This window comes from Papio anubis, chromosome 12 (genome assembly GCF_008728515.1).
Source record: "Papio anubis isolate 15944 chromosome 12, Panubis1.0, whole genome shotgun sequence".
Lineage (NCBI taxonomy): Eukaryota > Metazoa > Chordata > Mammalia > Primates > Cercopithecidae > Papio > Papio anubis.
Window position 1 is genome coordinate 67,922,733 of NC_044987.1, and position 19,419 is coordinate 67,942,151.

A 19,419-nucleotide genomic window follows, 5' to 3' on the forward strand; every position below is an offset into this window, starting at 1 on the left:
ATCAGTCTCAGATTATCTGAATCACACAATGTAGCACTTTTCTATAATTAACTTATTCTTTGGGCATATATTACAAGATTCTGAACTTTTTAAAACAATATTCAATTGCTTCTACAGCAATATATCTGATTAATGACTAAAAAATGCCTCCCTACAAAGTTAATAATATAATCTCCACCTCTCTTTCCAAGGAAAATCCAAATCAGCAATTATTTTCAGCTGACAGGAATGCACATAAAATTGAAGGATGGTCTATAATTCCAAGGTACTTCCTTAGTACAAAATAATTGCCACCCAGAGCAAAATAGCTTGTTTTTATCATAAAACAATATGATCACTAAATAAAATATAGTTCTTAGTTTCTTCCATCACAGTCCTGAAGTACCCAAGTTCATTTTAGTAATTCACATTTTCTATTCTGGGAACACTCCAAGTTACAATTCAGTTATTCAATGCAAATATGAACTCATTAAAATGGCATAAAAGTTCCTCCAAAATATTATTCATAACATTTACATGTACTTACTACAAGAGACTAAAAGAACTGATTTATGTAACTGGGATCATAAATTGTGGATAATGAATTATATATGTAAAACCACAACTCAAAAATAATTACCAAAATGAATACCACAGTATGGTTAGACAACTTCTAGAAAGCATCATACATACTGTAACATAATTCTCTCTACTATTAAAAGTCACTAATAAGTGTGGTGCTATTAAAGCATGTATTTCAAGATAACAGCAAAAATTAGACTATTTGAAGTTTTTTGAAAACTTGAGTTTATCTGGAAATATAAAAGCAAGAAAGCTATTTATTATAGTATTTGATATTTCACTAAGTACAGTTCCATAAAACTGTGACCCTGAACATTTCCCTAATAACTGTCTAGGAAATATAATGCAGCAGAAGGAAGACTGATTCTGATACTACAGAGAAAAAAATCGTATTCTCTTACACATCCTTTGTAAACAGACTTTAATGGATTATGTGCTATATTACCTTCTTATTTTTCTTGTACTAAAGCAACATTTATATTCTTAAGATTGGAACAGTAACAAGTCAGTTCCACCAAAGACACTAAAGTTGACAAGGAAACTATGTACCTAGGCAAAGACCCAAAGAAAAGTATGTATAGTATAAATTTCCTTTTTAGGAGTTATAAGACATAAACATTCAAATAAAGCCCAGTGCTCCCAAGGAATATTATCTGGAGAAGGTCCCCAAAATGACTTCTTAAACACATCACAAGGCATGAACTCACCAAGGTCTATTCTATGATTCTCAATCTGGCTGCACAGTTTATAGAAATTGGCAAAGTGATTCTAGCATACATCAGTAAAGGCAAAGGTCCCAGAAAAGCCAGAACAATCTTGAAAAATAACAAAATTGGAAGATTCACACTACCTTGTTTTAAGACTCACTATCAAGCCACAATAATGAAGACACTGTGGTATTGGTATAAGAATAGACAAATCAACTAAAACAAACAGAAGTCAACTGATTTTTGACAAGGGTGGCAAAGCAATTCAACAACACAAGAAAAGTCTTCAACAAATGGTGCTGAAACAGCTGTATATCCATGAGGGGAAAAAAATTGAACTTCAACTCCTATCTCATACCACCCACAGACATTAACTTGAAATAGATCATATACACAAATGCAAAACCTAAAACTAAAAACTTCTAGAAGAAAACACAGAATGTTTTTATGACTTTCAGATAAGTTAAAGATTTCTTAGAAAGAACACAGAAAACAAAACATTAGCCATAAAAGAAAAACTGATAAATTAGACTTCATCAAAATGTAAGACTTCTGTTCCTCAAAAGACACCATTAAGAAAATCAATAGGTGACCAGGAATGGTGGCTCACACCAGTAGTCCCAGCACTTTGGGAGGCCAAGGTGGGCAGATTACTTGAGCCCAGGAATTCAAGACTACCCTGGGCAACATGGCAAAACCCCATCTCTACAAAAAATACAAAAATTAGCCAGGCGTGGTGGCGCACGCCTGTGGTCTCAGCTACTTGGGAGGCTGAGATGGGAGAATCACTTGAGCCCAAGGCTACAGTGAGCCATAATTGTGCCACTGCACTCCAGCCTGGGCATCAGAGTGAGACCCTGTCTCAAAGAAGGAAAAGAAAAAAGAAAAGAAAAGAGAAAAGAAAAGAAAAAAGAAAATGAGTAACTGGCAAGCCACAGACTGGGAGAAACTATTCATAATACATACATCTAAAAAGAACTTGTATCCAAAATTAGAATTCCTACAACTCAAAAATAAAAAGATAACCTGTTTTCAAAAAAAAATGGCCAAAAGAACAGATACTTTATAAAGCATATATCAGTGTTCAATGAACAGATAAAAAATTTCACAAACTTATTACTCATTAGATAAATGTAGTTAAAACCACAATGAGACATCCCTACACATCGTCCAGAAAGATTAAAGTTTAAAAGACTGACAAAACCAAATATTAGGGGAGGATGTGAGGTTCTTGCAACAAGAACCCTCATTTGTGAGGGTGGGAATGGAAAATGGTAAAACCACTTTGGAAAACAGCTCTTCTATAAGGTAAACATGTATCTATCCTATGAACGAATAATTCCAATCCTAGGTATTCACCAAAGAAAAATAAATACATATGTCTATAAAAAGCCTTATCCAAATGTATAACAGCTTTGTTTGTAGTAGTCAAAAACTAGAAACAACCCAAATGAACGTCCATCAACATGTGAATGGATAAATCGATTGTGGTATACCCACACAATGCAATACTACTCAGCAATAAAAATGAGTAAGTTGGCCGGGCGCGGTGGCTCAAGCCTGTAATCCCAGCACTTTGGGAGGCCGAGGCGGGTGGATCACGAGGTCAGGAGATCGAGACCATCCTGGCTAACATGGTGAAACCCCGTCTCTACTAAAAATACAAAAAACTAGCCGGGCGTGGTGGCGGGCGACTGTAGTCCCAGCTACTCGGAGGCTGAGGCAGGAGAATGGCGTGAACCTGGGAGGCGGAGCTTGCAGTGAGCCGAGATCGCGCCACTGCACTCCAGCCTGGGTGACACAGCGCGAGACTCCGTCTCAAAAAAAAAAAAAAAAAATGAGTAAGTTATTGGTGCACACAACATAGTACTGTATGATTCCATTTACACAGAAAATGCAAACTAACCTACAGTGACAGAAACATATTCAGAGGTTGCCTGAGAATGCAGAGGAGGGCAGAGACAGGCAGGATGGAGACATTAAAAAGGACATAAGGGAATTTTGAGGGGTGATGGATATGTTCAGTATCTTGATTGTGCAACAGTTTCATGGATGTGCACATATATAAAAATCAAATTGTACACTTTAAGCATAGGTAGTTTATTGTATGGCCATTACATCTCAATAAAAGCTGTTACACACACCCACAGACACAGAGGACAGTTCTGCTTCTGATCAAGACAGAATAACAGGGGGACAGGTCTTACCCTTCTGCCATAAACTGCTAGAAAACTGGACAAAACACATGATACAATGATTTTTGGACAATCACACAAGACACGGCACTGCAATACCTGGGAGAGGGAAAGCAAACACGAAGAGTTCCATGATTGCACCAGTTTACCACATAGAAGCAGTTTCCAGAATGCAACAAACTCCCCAAAAGCCCAGCAGTGTAGCTTAGTTGAGGGAAAGAGCTGCACAAAAGACAGCTTCCGAGATCTGCAAAACGATACACGAGTCTCGGCTAAGAGCTAATGCAAGCATATGCGAGGCCAAAACTACCCAAGTTGGAAAAACCTTGAAAACAGTATGCTAACTAGAATAAGCCAGACACAAAAGAAAAAACATTGTATGATTCCACCTACATGAAATATCCAGAATAAGCAAATTCATAGAGATGGAAAGTAAATTCAAGTTTACTAGGGATAGGAGGGGAAAATAAGGAGTTACTAGCAAAGTTTACAGAGTTTCTGTTTGGGGTGATAAAAATGTTTTGGAAATAGTGGTGATGGTTGTAACAAATTGTGAATGTAATTAATGCCACTTAATTATACACTTAAAAATGGTTAAAATGGGGCCGGGCACAGTGGCTCACACCTGTAATCCCAGCACTTTGAGAGGCCGAGGTGGGCAGATCATGAGGTCAGGAAATCGAGACCATCCTGGCTAACACGGTGAAACCCCATCTCTACTAAAAATACAAAAAATTAGCCGGGCATGGTGGCGGGCGCCATAGTCCCAGCTACTCCGGAGGCTGAGGCAGGTGAATGGCGTGAACCCGGGAGGCGGAGCTTGCAGTGAGCTGAATAACAGCTAATCGCGCCACTGCACTCCAGATTGGGTGACAGACCGAGACTCTGTCTCAAAAAAAAAAAAAAAAGTGAAAATGTCAATTTTATATGTATTTTACCACAATAAAAAACTAATTTTAAAAAAACTATCCAAGGCTCGTGTTGGGAGTGGGAGAGGAAGGAGAACTGCCTTGCAAGAAAAAGAAAGACAGAACAATTCCCAGATCTCATACAAGATTTGGGAACAATTCTTATTCCTGCCAGACAGAGAGGAAAGATATCTTAATACATAGGGCAGCAAGTAGAATTTTCAGAAGGGTTTCATCTTGACAACAGAGATAAATTATCCCTAGACTAAAGACCGCTCCAGACCTGCCCTACTTAAGCTTAAAAGCAAGTCTCAAAAGGCTTCAACTGATTTCAAGCAACTTAACTGCATGCCAGAACAAAGCCAACACTATTTAAAGAAGTCACCTAAATCCACAATGTCTTGGAACCAGTTAAAAGTTAACGGGCATACAAAATCTGCAAAAATATGCCCCAGAAATGAAGAATCATATAAATATGTTCTACATGTCTAACAGGGTAGAGAAATACATAAACATGATGAAGAGAAAAATGAAAGATTTTTTATTTATTTATTTATTTATTTTTTTTTTAGAGATAGGGTCTCACTATGTTCCCCAGGCTGGTCTCGAACTCCTGGCCTCAAGCAATCCTCCAACCTCAGCCTCTGAAGTCACTGTGATTACAGGGATGAGTCACTATGCCTGGTGCCTGAAAGATATATATATAAAGATATATATATATTAAAAATATATACACATATATATATATATATATATTTTTTTTTTTTTTTTGAGATAGAGTCTCGCTCTGTCGCCCAGGCTAGAGTGCAGTGGCACGATCTCGGCTCACTGCAAGCTCCGCCTCCCGGGTTCATGCCATTCTCCTGCCTCAGCCTCCGGAGTAGCTGGGACTACAGGCGCCTGCCACCATGCCTGGCTAATTCTTTGTATTTTTATTTTTTGTATTTTTAGTAGAGACAGGGTTTCACTGTGTTAGCCAGGATGGTCTCGACTGAAAGATATATATATGTGTGTGTGTGTGTGTGTGTGTGTGTGTGTGTGTGTGTGTGTGTGTATATATATATATATATTTTTTTTTTTTTAGACGGAGTCTTGCTCTGTCGCCCAGGCTGGAGTGCAGTGGCCGGATCTCAGCTCACTGCAAGCTCAGCCTCCCGGGTTCATGCCATTCTCCTGCCTCAGCCTCCCGAGTAGCTGGGACTACAGGCGCCCGCCACCTCGCCCGGCTAGTTTTTTTGTATTTTTCAGTAGAGACGGGGTTTCACCGTGTTAGCCAGGATGGTCTCGATCTCCTGACCTCGTGAACCACCCATCTCGGCCTCCCAAAGTGCTGGGATTACAGGCTTGAGCCACCGCGCCCGGCCTGACTGAAAGATATATTTTAAATGACCCAAATGGAACCTCTACAGATGAAAAATACAATACCTAAAATGAAAAATGCAATGGATAGAATTAACAGCAGATCAAATACTACCAAAGAAAAAATCAGTAAAGGCATAGCAATAGGAACTATCCAAAACAAAATATTAAAAAAAAAAAATACTTAAGGAAAATATGAACAGAGTCTCAATGACTTGTGGGAAAGTATTAAGCATTCTAATGTATATATACTAAATGGAGGATCAAACACAGAAAAAAGAGGTGAAATATTTCTAAACATGACAAAAACTACAGATCCAAGAAGTTCAACAAACTCCAAAGCTCATTCAAAACGAACAGGTAAAAAAGGAAAAATTGATAAGCTGGACTTCACCAAAATTTAAAACTTTTTATCTGCAAAAGATCCTGTTAATGATTAAAAAGACAACTTACAGACTGAAAAAATGATTGCAAATCACATATCTGACAAAGAATTTCTATCTAAAACACACAAAGCATGTCTAAAACTCAACCTTAAAAAATTCATCTAGAAAATGGGCAAAATACATGAATAGACTTTTCACAGAGGAAGATACACAATGGCAAATAAGCCCATGAAAAGATGACCAACATCATTAGGCTTTGGGGAAATGTGAATTAATATCACAATGAAGTATCATCAATCAGAAAGGCTAAAATAAAAAATAGCGGCAATACCAAATGCTGGTGACAATATGGAGAAAACGGATCACTCGTACACTGTTGGTGGTCATGTACAATAGTACAGCCACTCTGGAAAATAGCTTGGCAGTTTATTTTAAAACTACAATTGACTTATTACATAACCCAGTCATTGTACTCTTGGGCATTTATCCCAAAGAAATAACTTACGTTCACATAGAAACTTGTACACAAACATTCATAGCAGCTTTATTAGTAACAGTCAAAAACAGGAAACTATTCAAATGTCCTTCAACAGGTGAATGGTTAAACAAACAGTAGCACATCGATACTAAGGACTATTACTTAGCAATAAAAAGGAATATACAACAGACTTCAATGAACCTCAAGGGAATTATGCTGAGTGAAAAAAGCCAATCTTTTTCAAAAGGTTACATATTGTATGATTCCATTTATATAACATTCTTGAAATAACAAAATTATAGAGATGAATCTGTTTCCAGGGGTTACAGATAGGAAAGGGGTAGGTATGAGTATAAAGGAGTAGACAGGGGAGACCCATGGTGATGGCACAGTTCTGTATCTTGATTACAGTGATGGTTACACAAAGTTTGTGGTTACACAAGACCTGCCTTGAAGTTGCCCGTGGACCCCAACACCACATGCTGGAGTGTTGCCAGTCCCTCAGTGGCCCCTCTCCCTCCCTCTCCATCCCCACTCACCCCAGAGGAAGTGGACACTTAGAGATGGAGCTAATATGAGTCTCAGGCATTAAACTGCATAGAACTAGAAACACATATACACAAATGAGTGAATATATAACTGGAGAGGTCTGAATAAGCTTTGTGTACTTGATTCCTAGTATGATAGTATACTACAGTTATGCAAGATGTTAATATTGAGGGAGGATGGTTGAAGCATGCTCAGAGCCTCCCTGTGTACTTATTTGAAACATTTTGTAAATCTGCTATTATTTCAAATTAAAAGTTAAAAGAAAGAAAAAAGATAATCAGAATAGCCATAAATACTTTTTCTCTTTTAAATAACTATAAACAATAAAGAAATTAAATTCTTAGTTAAAACTTTTCAACCAAGAAAACCCTAGACCCAGATAGCCTTGCTGGTGAATTGTATCAAACATTTAAAGAAGAACATTTAAAGAAGAAATAATACCAGTTCTATACAAACTCATCCAGAAAATAAAAAAAAGAACAGTTCCCAATACATTACCATGTTACCAAAAACATGTGACAAAGACACTGCAAGTACATATAACTACATACCAATATCCTTCACGAACCTAGATGCAAAAATTCTTAAGAAAATGTTAGCAAACTAAATCCTCTAATATGTAAAAGGATAATGAGGCTAGACGTGGTGGCTCATGCCTGTAATCCCGACACTTTGGGGGGCCAGGCCAGGAGAACTGCCAGAAGCCAGGAGTTCAACACCAGCCTGAGCAACATAATGAGGCCCCGTCTCTACAAAAAAAAAAAAAAAAAAAAGAAGTAAAAAAAAAAAAAAAAAATAGCCAAGTGTGGTGGCATGCACCTGTAGTCCCAGCTACTAAGGAGGCTGAGGCAGGAGGATCACTTGAGCCCAGGAATTTGAAGCTACAGTGAACTATAATTGTGCCACTGCACTCCAGTCTGGCAAGGGAGCAAGACCTTGTCTCAAAAAAAGGGGGGGAAAGGGGGAAGGGAAAGGATAATGAAATTGCTTTAATTCTTCGTAAAAATGGCAAGTGTTGGGGAGGATGTGGAAAAACCGGAACCCTCATACATCGCTGCTGGGAATTTAAAATGGTGTAGCTGCTGTGAAACACAGTTTAGTGGCTTCACAAAAAGCTAAACATAAAATTACCACATGACCAGCAATTCTACTCCTAGGTATACATGCAAAGGAATTGAAAGCCGGGCCTCGAACAGATACCTGTACACCAACAGTCACTCACTGCAGGGTTATTTACAATAGCCAATAGATAGAAAAAACCCAAGTGTCCATCAACAGATGAACAGATAAACTGTGGCATATGGACACAAGGGACTATTACCCAGTCACGAAAGGGAACAAGCTCTGATAAAACATGGATGAACCATGAAAACACTACGCTCAACGAAATAAGTCAGACACAAAATGACAAATATTGTATAATTCTATTTATAGGAAATAGCTAAAATAGGCAAATTCATGGAGACAGAAAGTAGATTAGAGGTTATCAGGGGCTGGAGGAAGAGAGAAGAATGGGGAGTTACTGCTTAATGCTATAGAGTTCTGTTTGGGGTGTTGAAAAATTTTGGAAGTAGTGTATAGCCAGCTAATGCCACTGAATTGTACACTTAAAATGGTTGCAATGGCAAATTTTATTTCACATATATGTATATATTACTACAATAAAAAAGAGGATAACATATCATGACCAAGTAGGGTTCATCCTAAAAATCCATGGTTGGGTTAACGTTTGAAAATCAATCAAACTTACCATAGTAATAGACTTAAAAAGAAAAACTATATGATCATCTCAATAGATGCAGGCTGAGGAGAGTGGAAGAGACTAAATCATGGAGTACCTTACGAGTCTTAACAAGCTTATACTGTATTCTAAAGACTACAGATTCCCCACCAAGGGATATATTAAGAGGGAGATGTTAAAAAGACTTAACTCAATCTAGTTAGCCAATCAATAACCGACATTTGTAAATGGTAGAGAAAATGTTTACAGGATGCTGTGCCAGAGGGCAGCAAACAGAAACCGGGCATCTGAGATGGGGAAAATGAAGAGAGACTTCTAAAAAGAGGACTGAAGAGGAGCCGAAAACAAACAGCAGACATTTCCTATCCTCATGACTGTCTCTCGCCACCGCCACTGCACCAATGTCTGGGAAATGCATATTAGTGATCATACTTTGCATGGGCAAGAAAGAACAGTCCAGGTTCCAAGGTGACCTCCCTCATTCAAAATAAGAATTACAACCAACAATCAAGTCAGTGTGCTCTTAGGCCTTTAAGACTTCATTTCCTTTTGGTACTTTCCAAACTATTTGATGTTCATGAAACCATCTACTGTAATAAGAAGAAATCAATAAACCTGAAATCTATTTTCAGATTGTAGATAAAATTTTTATAATGTATTACTATCTATCTGGCTGTAAATATATGCCACAAATTTCATCACTTCAACTGCTTAATGTGTGAATATACCAGATATTAACTTTCTCATACTGAATAATAACAGCTAACATTTATTAAATACCTTTTTTTGTGCCAGGAACTGGCCTAAGTACTTTGAGAATATTGTCTCACTTAATTCGTATAACAATTCCATAAGATGGGTTCTACTACTATTCCCACTTTATGGATCATGAAATAAGACACAGAGAGGTTCAGTAATTTGCACAAGGCCACACAGCTAATAAATGACAGAGACAGGCTTCAAAACCGGAAATCTGCTAACATGCCAAACTCCTAACAACAATGCTATAAAATGAAACAAGTGACAGATGTTCCAAAGCTTTATCAATTCTCAAAAGACTACTGGATGACTTTAAACAACCTTGAATAAGACATGAAAGAACTGCTCTACTTCCCTGGGATTTAACGTTCCATACAATAAATAAATTATATGCTATAAGTGATCCTCCTGTCTTAGCCTCCCAATGTGCTGGGATTACAAGCATGAGTCACCATGTCCTGCCAGGGAGATTCATTTAGAAGAAAATTTGGGAAGATAGGAGCCCTGAAATGTGTCTAGTAAATAGTTAGCAGAGGGCACTATGGTATCTAATATGATACAACTATCAAAATATGGCAGTATCACTCTTTTATATTCAATTATGTCTCAAACACAATACAAATAAACTAAAAAGCTATATTTCTGGATAAAAGATTTTAAATTCTTCAATAATCAAAGTGACTTTAGACTGTACTCCAGAGTTCATTAACTACAGATTCTAAGAAACAAAAAATAGCAAAAAGAAAAATCAAAGATATTTCAAGAATTCAGTAATAAATCAGAATATTAGGAGGACAAATCAAACGAAGTCTTAACTCAAAGTTCAAAAGCTTAGATGACTTTTCATATGCTTTACTTATTATTTACTACTTATGCTACATGCTATATGCAGAATAATCTTAGATATGTTTCTTGACTCTGCCATGTCACCTTCCTTGAACTTGTTTATCTGGGCACATAAACATATTATTTTTCTTTACTACACATATTCTTTTTAAAATCTCTAGAACCACTACTGGACATAGTAATTACTCACTCAGTAACAGGAAAAACGCAAATTACTGTGTAATATTAACATTTATTTTCACATTCAACCTTATATTCTACCAATGCAGAAGCTATGAAGGTATAAGTATACATACCATTTACACTCTATTCTATCTTACTGCTCTGCAGTTCTTTATACACAAGCTGACTTTGGCTCTCTTCAATTTACATACAAATATTAAAAATCTCGCTTTGCCCATTTTCTGGATATACTCAATGGTAACAGAGCCATTATAACCATTTTTATAGGGCAACTTTCCTGAGCAAGAATCATACCATAATCCTAATAAAGGTCAAATGCAACAGTGCCTCTCCAGGGAAGTTCTTCCACGCAGCAATGAGTCATTTTTCTTTAGGAATGAAAGTTTCACTCTGTTGAGTGAATGTCTGCTCAGATGCAGACATCTCTCACTACAAGTCAGTAAACTATGCCATAATCTTCTCTTTCCTCATTTTGAAATCTACAAACCCATACATATATATGATTACAGTGCCTGATATGGAGCTCTGCTGATAGAAAAGCACTCACATGTTTATGATTTATCACACACCTGTACTGGGAAGAAAAACCTTCTTTATTAGTGAATTTCACCATGTTCATAGTAATCTCCTAGTTTCTTGTTTAACATATACAATGAATTTACACATGTATAAAATAACATAAATTAAAAGTTACCTATGACAGCATCACTTGCAATAATAGCACAATACTGGAAAATGTTCAAATACCCTTCAGTAGGGAACTATTTCAGTAAGTTGTGGTACATCCATACAGTGGAATACTATGCAGCAATTTAAAAAATGAAGAGGGGTTTTTTTAACTGCAACAATATCTAAGATATTTTTAGGCAAAAAAAAAATCAAGGTGCAAGATAGCAACTACAGTATACTACCACTTGTATAAAACAAGGGTAACATTTTATTTATATATAATATACTATGTGTATACCACATATGTACATTTTTGTACATGTAATTTACACACACACACACACACACACATCTCTCTGAAAGCATACTCAATTGTTACTTGGCTCCAGGGAAATGAAATGGATATCAAGGCCACAGAGACAAAAGGAAGACTATTTTACTATATACTCTTCTTTTTTAAAAGTATATACCAGTCCAACTATTATCTATCTAAAAACTAATTAAATTTTAAAAGAATATATAGGGATATAGGGTAATAATTATATGCAGAGGCTGTGTTGGATAAGAAAATCTGGGTTTAAGTCTCCATTCTTCCATTGACCAGTGTGCAAGTTAGGCAAGTTCTCCAAGCCCCAGTTTCCTCATCTGTAAAATGGAAGTAATGATAGTCACTGTGAGAACTAAAACCAATCAAGTACATAAAACAATTAGCACAGTACCTGGCAATTATTATTATTTAGTGTTATCTTTTAAATGGTACTGCAGACTTGGAAATCACCAAGTTATAGTCGTTACCATTTCCTTTTTCTCTTTTATCTTATTCTGAATGAAAAAATTTTGCTAGTTCTTTGAAAATGTGTGGCACTCAATCATTTCTGTCCATTTTATAACCACTAGAGATTGGCCCAGATCCTGAAGAATCAGTTAGAGTATGGATTTTGAGAGCAATTAGGAACCATCGTACAATTGGTATAGGTTTTTGATTAAATCTAAACCTTTCAGTGGAGCCCTTATTGCCACTATATATAGGCATATCTACAGAATCTCTACTACACTAAATACCAAATGAAATGCCACCCATTTATACTTGTATCCCTATTTTAACATTTATAAGGTATTTTCAAATACTTTAGTTCAATTCCTAGAATAAGAATCTCAGAAATGGAAGATCCTTTAAAATACAATGTAATTTCTTCAACAATGATGAGGGGATCAGAGCATATATTTTTATCTCTCTTGTAGATGAATATTTTTAATTTAAGAGCAACCTGTTAAATATGAAATTAAATTATACTAAATAATGAAATAAATAAATGAAATGAAAGCCAAAGAAGAGAAGTGACTTGCCAAAGATTCACATGCTTTACAAGAAAAAAAAAAAAAAGCTGCCTAGAATTCACATGTTCTCATTTTACTGCTCATTTCATTCACATTCTGACAAGGAAGTCATCAAGTATGCTATTTTCCCTCACCTAAAAGGCTCTTACTTATATAACCTAAAGCCCCGTTTACATCTAATAATCTGATTTTTAAAATGGGCAAAAGATTTGAATAGACACTTCTCAAAAGAAGACATACAAATGGCAAATGGGTACATAAAAAGGTGTTCAACATCACTGATCATCAGAGAAATGAAAATCAAACGACAATGAGACATCATCTCACCCCGGTTTAAAAGGCTTTTAAAAGACAGGAAATAACAAATGCTAGAGGAGATGTGGAGAAAAGGGAACCCTCGTACACTGTTGTTGGGATGTAAATTAGTACAACCACTATGGAGAACAGTTTGGAGGTTCCTCAAAAAACTGAAAATAGAGCTACCATGTGATCCAGCAATTCCACTGCGGGGTATATACACAAAAGAAAGGAAATCAGTATATGGAAGAAATATTTGCAATCCCATGTTTGCCGCAGTACTATTCACAATAGACAAGATTTGAGGGCAACCTAAGTGTCCATCAATAGACGAATGGATAAAGAAAATGTGGTACATATACACAATGGAGTACTATTCAGCCATAAAAAAAGAATGAGATCCAGTCATCTGCAACAACATGGATGGAACTGGAGGTCATTATGTTAAATGAAATGAGCCGGGCACAGAAAGAAAAACATCAAATGTTCTCACTATTCGTGGGATCTAAAAATCAAAACAATTACATTGATTTTTAGATGGTTTTAGAAAGGATGGTTACTAGAGGCTGGGAGGAGAATGGAGTAGGGAGAAGGGGGAGGGGGATCGGTAATGGGTATGAAGAAATAGAACGAATGAATAAGACCTAGTATTTGATAGCACAACAGGGTGACTATAGTCAAAATAACTTAATTGTACATTTTTAAATAACTTAAGGAGTATAACTGGATTACTTGTAACACAAAGGATAACTGCTTAAGGGCACAGATACCCCATTTTCCATGATGTGATTATTATGTATTGCACGCCTGTATCAAAGTATCTCATGTATCCTATAAATATATATACCTACTATGTACCCACAGAAACTAAAAATTGTAAATTATAAAAAAAGAAAACCTTGTTCACAGAACCTATCTTGGATCTGGTAGCCATAAGTCTCTCCCCTCTGAATTCCAGCTACTACCATAGCAAACAACTTAGCACTTCATCATGGGTTATCTGCAGTCTTCGTGTTGGTATTGTCTCCCCAGCTGTAGGCAATCTGGAAGCAAGTTGGTCTGGTAAAAAAAAAAAAAAAAAAAAAAGACATTATAATCACCACCATCTACCCTATCTCCTCCTCAGCCTATTATCCCTGACATTTCCCTCCATTTGGAAGCTCAGACTTCTCAGCCAAGCAAAGGTATCTGCTGCTTCATTCATTCCCTCCCTCTAAATTCCTCCTGGGATGCCTTTTCCTTCCTCCCCACCAACTCACATTCCTCACCTTGAGCCAAATCTTAACCCAATCCCCCTCACACAGAAAGCCTTAACTCAGCCCATTTTCTTAGAAACCTTTCTGCAACCAATATACACAGTGTCGTACAATTTTCCTATTCACACCTCATAATATTTCTGCATATATGCTTGGAAATGTATATTTCTGCATATGAGATAATTTATCAGCCTGGGCAACATAGTGAGACCCCTATATGTACAAAAAAAATAGCCAGGCATGTTGGTGCATGCCTGTGGTCCTAGTTACTCAGGAGGCTGAAGCAGGAGGATCACTTGAGTCTGGAAGGCCGAGGCTACTGTAAGCCATGATCCCACCACTGCACTCCAGCCTGGGTAAGAGAGTCACCAGGGAATTTTTCCAGCATGATGACTTTCGGTTTCACAATACCAAATCAAAGAACCTGCACTGAGCTAAGACTCATCCCAGAAAAGACTTAGGAAAAGACACCAAACACTTAAAGAGGGAGTCTTCTAAGTGTTTGGAATAAAGTCTGTCCTGAAAGAGAACTCTCTGTCCATGAAGGATGGGTCCATTTCAAAGAGAAGATATGTAACTTCCCCTATTTGATTAATTTATTGGCATGATAACTTGCATCAGTTTAAAGGCATTTCATCCACAATGAGGAAAAGCTAAATGCACTAAATCTTCTTTCAAGGAACCTGTATTTTTTGAACTCCTAGCAGTTTGCACTTAATGCTTTATTTTAAAATCAGATTTAATCATTTCATATAACCAGTACTTCTTCAGGAAGATGGATTTCATTTTACCTCTACATCTATTACCCCAGGTCAGAATTGCAATTAATTGTAATGCCATTTGAAACCACTAACACAGCACTCAACAATCCAATTAGTAAGTGAGTCTGAAAACACAATTTTCCAAAATGATTACAGTGCTCCCACTTCCTATTCTTAAATATCTAAGACACTAATTGAATGTCCATACTATTTTATTTATAGGTCTTTCTCAAATACTCTCACAATAAAACCACCAATTTTAATTCCTACTTTCATAAAAGCTCTTTGTTGGCTCTATTTTGAGGACTTAACAGAGCTATATTTTTTAAAAAATCAATTTGATAAACAAAAAAAACATTTTCTTATGATACTCAGAGATCTCTACAGCATACAGCTTGATATTTTTTAACAACGGGAACTAAGAACAAAACTAAAAAGTGTAATTCTCAATTATACAAAACAAATAGGTGTTGTATTAGTCTGTTTTCATGCGGCTATAAAGAACTGCCCAAGTCTGGGTAATTTATAAAGGAAAGAGATTTAATTGACTCACAGTTCAGCATGGCTTGGAAGGCCTCAGGAAACTTACAATCATGGCAGAAGGCGAAGGGAAAGCAGGCACTTTCTTCACAAGGTGGCAGGAAGAGGGGAAGAGCCGATTATAAAACCATCAGATCTCATGAGAATTCACTCAGTATCACAAGAACTGCATCAGGGAAACCGTCACCATGATTCAATTACCTCCACCTGGTCTCTCCCTTGACATGTGGGGATTATGGGGATTATGGAAATTACAATTCAAGATGAGATTTGGGTGGAGACACAAAGCCTAATCATATCAAATATGTATGTGTATAAGTATATATGTACATGGTATATATCCTCTTAATTATCTTTTAAAATTTTTATGTCAGACAGTTTTTATCCACATCACAGCCTTCTGGGCTACAGTATGTTCAGAAACATAAAACCAATGATATAAGTCACCAAAGCAAACCCTACAGTGGAGAAGTGGCCACAACGTAGCATCAGTAGTGGAGAAGCAACCACAGAATCTAGAAATTACAAACAGTATATGAGGACATCTGGCACAGCATGAAATTTCTTTCACAGAAGATCTGATGGATGCTGACATGGACACTGTTTAAAGTTTTCCAATGACAGGGAACCCACTCCTTAATTTCCTCAAGAAGCTCATTTCATTGGACACCACCAGAATGTTTTTCCTCAAAATGAGCCAAAATTATCTCCTTATAAAACTTCTTACAGATCATACGTAATTACGTCATTCTTACAGATATGTCTAGTCCTTCTTTAACAGGTTTCTGCCTTTCAGGTATGAAGAAAATGATCATGTGTCCCCTTGGTCATACGCTCTAGAGGTTGCCTTTTCTACAATCCCAACACCCTCACCTGTCCTTCACATCATTTAAAAGTCTTCACTATCCCAGTCCCCTCACCTTCTGGGTGAAATCCAATTTGCCAATATTTCCACTAAAAAATGGCATCTAGTACTAAAAGCAAAATTCCACAAATTATTGACATTACTCATGAGAAAGCAGATATTTAGGAAAGGATCAAACTCAAGAACCCTCTGCTTCATAGGCAGCAAGTCTTGACATGTACTATGGAAATGACTAGATGAACGGAAAGTATAAATCAATACTATCCAAAGACAATGATAAGAAAGATGGGGGGAAGGTAGTAAAAAATAGTATCATCAAGTCATTCATTCTGAAAGAAGTTAACCCACTATATGCTAGTCCATAGCCTAAATTATCCGAGATAATGATAATGTGGGTGTAATATAACCAAAACTTTCTAAATTTACAATAAGCATAGTTATATAGAGAATAATCACATCCTCTGAAATAAGTTACTTCTAATCTCATCTAAAGAATCAAATCAAATAAAAAAACACTAGATGTAATTAAGACTGTTGAGTTTCTCTGGAGATTATAGCAATCAGACATTTTAAGTATTCTAGGAATGAAACATTTGAGACAATTAAGGAAATCCTATTGAAGAAAAATTAGTCTGTAAAGCAGAGATAATATGGGACTAAGAAATGGCTTATTAATAACATTCAATTCTGAGTATAATGAATACAGCTATTACAATTTCAATTCACTGGTGGCTGAGCTCAAAAAGCTAAAATGCTGCCACTCAATCTGCCTCAAGGATCCAGATCTAATCAGTACAGTCACTGCCTGTTACATTTATTGAATCGCAGAATGATTTTAGGCTGAAAAGAATTTAGATGAAAAAAAAAGAGAGAAAACAAAGCTAGTAAATGGTAGGGCCTGAACTCAAGACCAAAATCTGGGTCTTTGCTATACTGGAACAACTCTTCAAATATTTGCAAATAGCTATCATACCCTCCCTTCTCACCTCTCACCAATCTTCTTTCAATGCCGGTTCCTTCAATGATTCATAATGTAGGGAGGATTCCAGAACTAAGTCCTACATGAGTGATGTCTGGAACTTCATACATATTCCTTCAGGTCTGAAGTGCCAGCTCGGGCTGTGTCTTGCGAGAATGAATACTGTAACTGGATACATTAAGGATGGCTGCTCAACAAGACCAGAACTCCTGAGCTGCGGGTCACTCCTCAACTCTCAGTTATTAATACCACAAATAGGGCAGGGCAAGAGAGGCCTGAGAGACACAGCCTTGGAGCAAGGCCAATCAGTAAGAGACTATGGGCGATGACCAGAGCAAGACTATGATAATGCCAACGTCAGAAGCACCAAAAGATAAACCTCTGGTTTAGGCATCTTCCCCCTTAAACCTAGCCCTTCTCCAACAGCTCTCTCTCTAGGAGGTCTCAGCCATCCAGTAGGAAAGGTCTTTCCTGTTACTAAGTGCTGGGGCAAACAAGAGATAGACCCTTTCAGACAAAGCATACAGCCACAGAGCGAGCTCTCCATGAAGTGAAATGTTATAACCCTAAAGTAAACAGGCAGTTAATCTAGGCAGGATGCTATATGAAGACAATGAGGAAGGCAAAAAGCCCAAAATAGCAGATTCTTAGAGAAAATGCTACAGACAAAAGACAAAGAAAATGATTTTTTTTTTTTTTTTTTGAGATGGAGTCACCCAGGCTGGAGTGCAGTGGTGCGATCTCAGCTGACTGCAACCCCCACCTCCCAGGTTCAAGCGATTCTCCTGCCTCAGCCTCCCCAGTAGCTGGGATTACAGGCATGCACCACCAGGCTTAGCCAATTTTTGTATTTTTAGTAGAGACGAGGTTTCACCATGTTGGCCAGGCTGGTCTCAGACTCCTGACCTCAGGTGATCCACCCACCTTGGCCTCCCAAAGTGCTGGGATTACAGGCGTGAGCCACTGCGCCCAACCCTTTTTTTTTTTTTTTTTTTGAGACGGAGTCTCACTCTGTCACCCAGGCTAGAGTGCAGTGGCGCAATCTCAGCTCACTGCAACCTCGCCTCCCAGGTTCAAGCAATTCTCCTGCCTCAGCCTCCCAAGAGGATGGGACTACACGCGCCCACTACCACGCCCAGCTAATTTTTGTATTTTTAGTAGAGATGCGGTTTCACCATGTTGGCCAGGCTGGTTTTGAACTCCTGACTTCAGGTGACCTGCCCGCCTAGGCCTCCCAAAGTGCTGGAATTACAGGCGTGCCCAGCCAAAAATGATTTTTTTAAGCTAGCCTTAGAAGAAGAGCAAGTCCAAGACAGATGTTAATTAACTACAAATTGTGTTTCTGTCTTATCCAACAAAATGGACCTCAGGCCAGACTCGGTGGCTCACGCCTGTAATCCCAGCACTTTGGGAGGCTGAGACAGGCAGATTGCTTGAGACCAGGAGTTCAAGACCAGCCTCAGCAACATGGCAAAACCCTGTCTCTACAAAAAATACAAAAATTAAAAATTAGCACCAGGTGTAGTGGCTCATACCTGTAATCCTAGCACTTTGGGAGGCCAACGCGGGCAGATCACTTGAGGTCAGGAGTTCGAGATCAGCCTGACCAACATGGTAAAACCTCATCTCTACTGAAAAAACAAAATTAGCCAGGCGTGGTAGTGGGCGCCTGTAGTCCCAGCTACTAGGGAGGCTGAGGCAGGAGAATTGCTTGAACCCGGGAGGCAGAGGTTGCAGTGAGCTGAGATTGCGCCACTGCACTCCAGCCTGGGTGACAGAGTGAGACTGTGGGGCACACCTATCATCCCAGCTACTTGGGAGGCTGAGACAGGAGAACTGCTTGAACCCGGGAGGTGGAGTTTGCAGTGAGCCAAGATCGCGCCATTGCACTCCAGCCTCGGCAACAAGAGCAAAACTCCATCTCGAAAAACAAAAAATTTAGCCGGGCATGGCAGTGCATGCCTGTGCTCCCAGCTACTCAGGAGGCTGAGATGGGAGGATGGCTTGATCCCACGTGGCAAAGGCTACAGTGAGCCGAGATC

At 37.9% G+C, this 19,419-nt stretch overlaps 1 protein-coding gene across 6 annotated transcripts in view; it reads right to left on the reverse strand.

Annotated features, from left to right (window-relative positions):
• STK33 (serine/threonine kinase 33) overlaps positions 1-19,419 on the reverse strand; it is a 248,774-nt gene that overhangs the window by 208,807 nt on the left and 20,548 nt on the right. For 2 of the 6 annotated variants that reach the window (XM_017948655.3, XM_017948654.3), the window contains exon 2: positions 13,875-14,035. The exons of 1 other annotated variant lie outside the window; for it this stretch is intronic. The gene's annotated coding sequence lies outside the window, so the exon portion shown is untranslated. The remainder of the gene's footprint in view (positions 1-13,874; positions 14,036-19,419) is intronic. 3 more of the 6 variants (XM_021926121.2, XM_017948656.3, XM_017948657.3) reach the window with 2 other exon arrangements.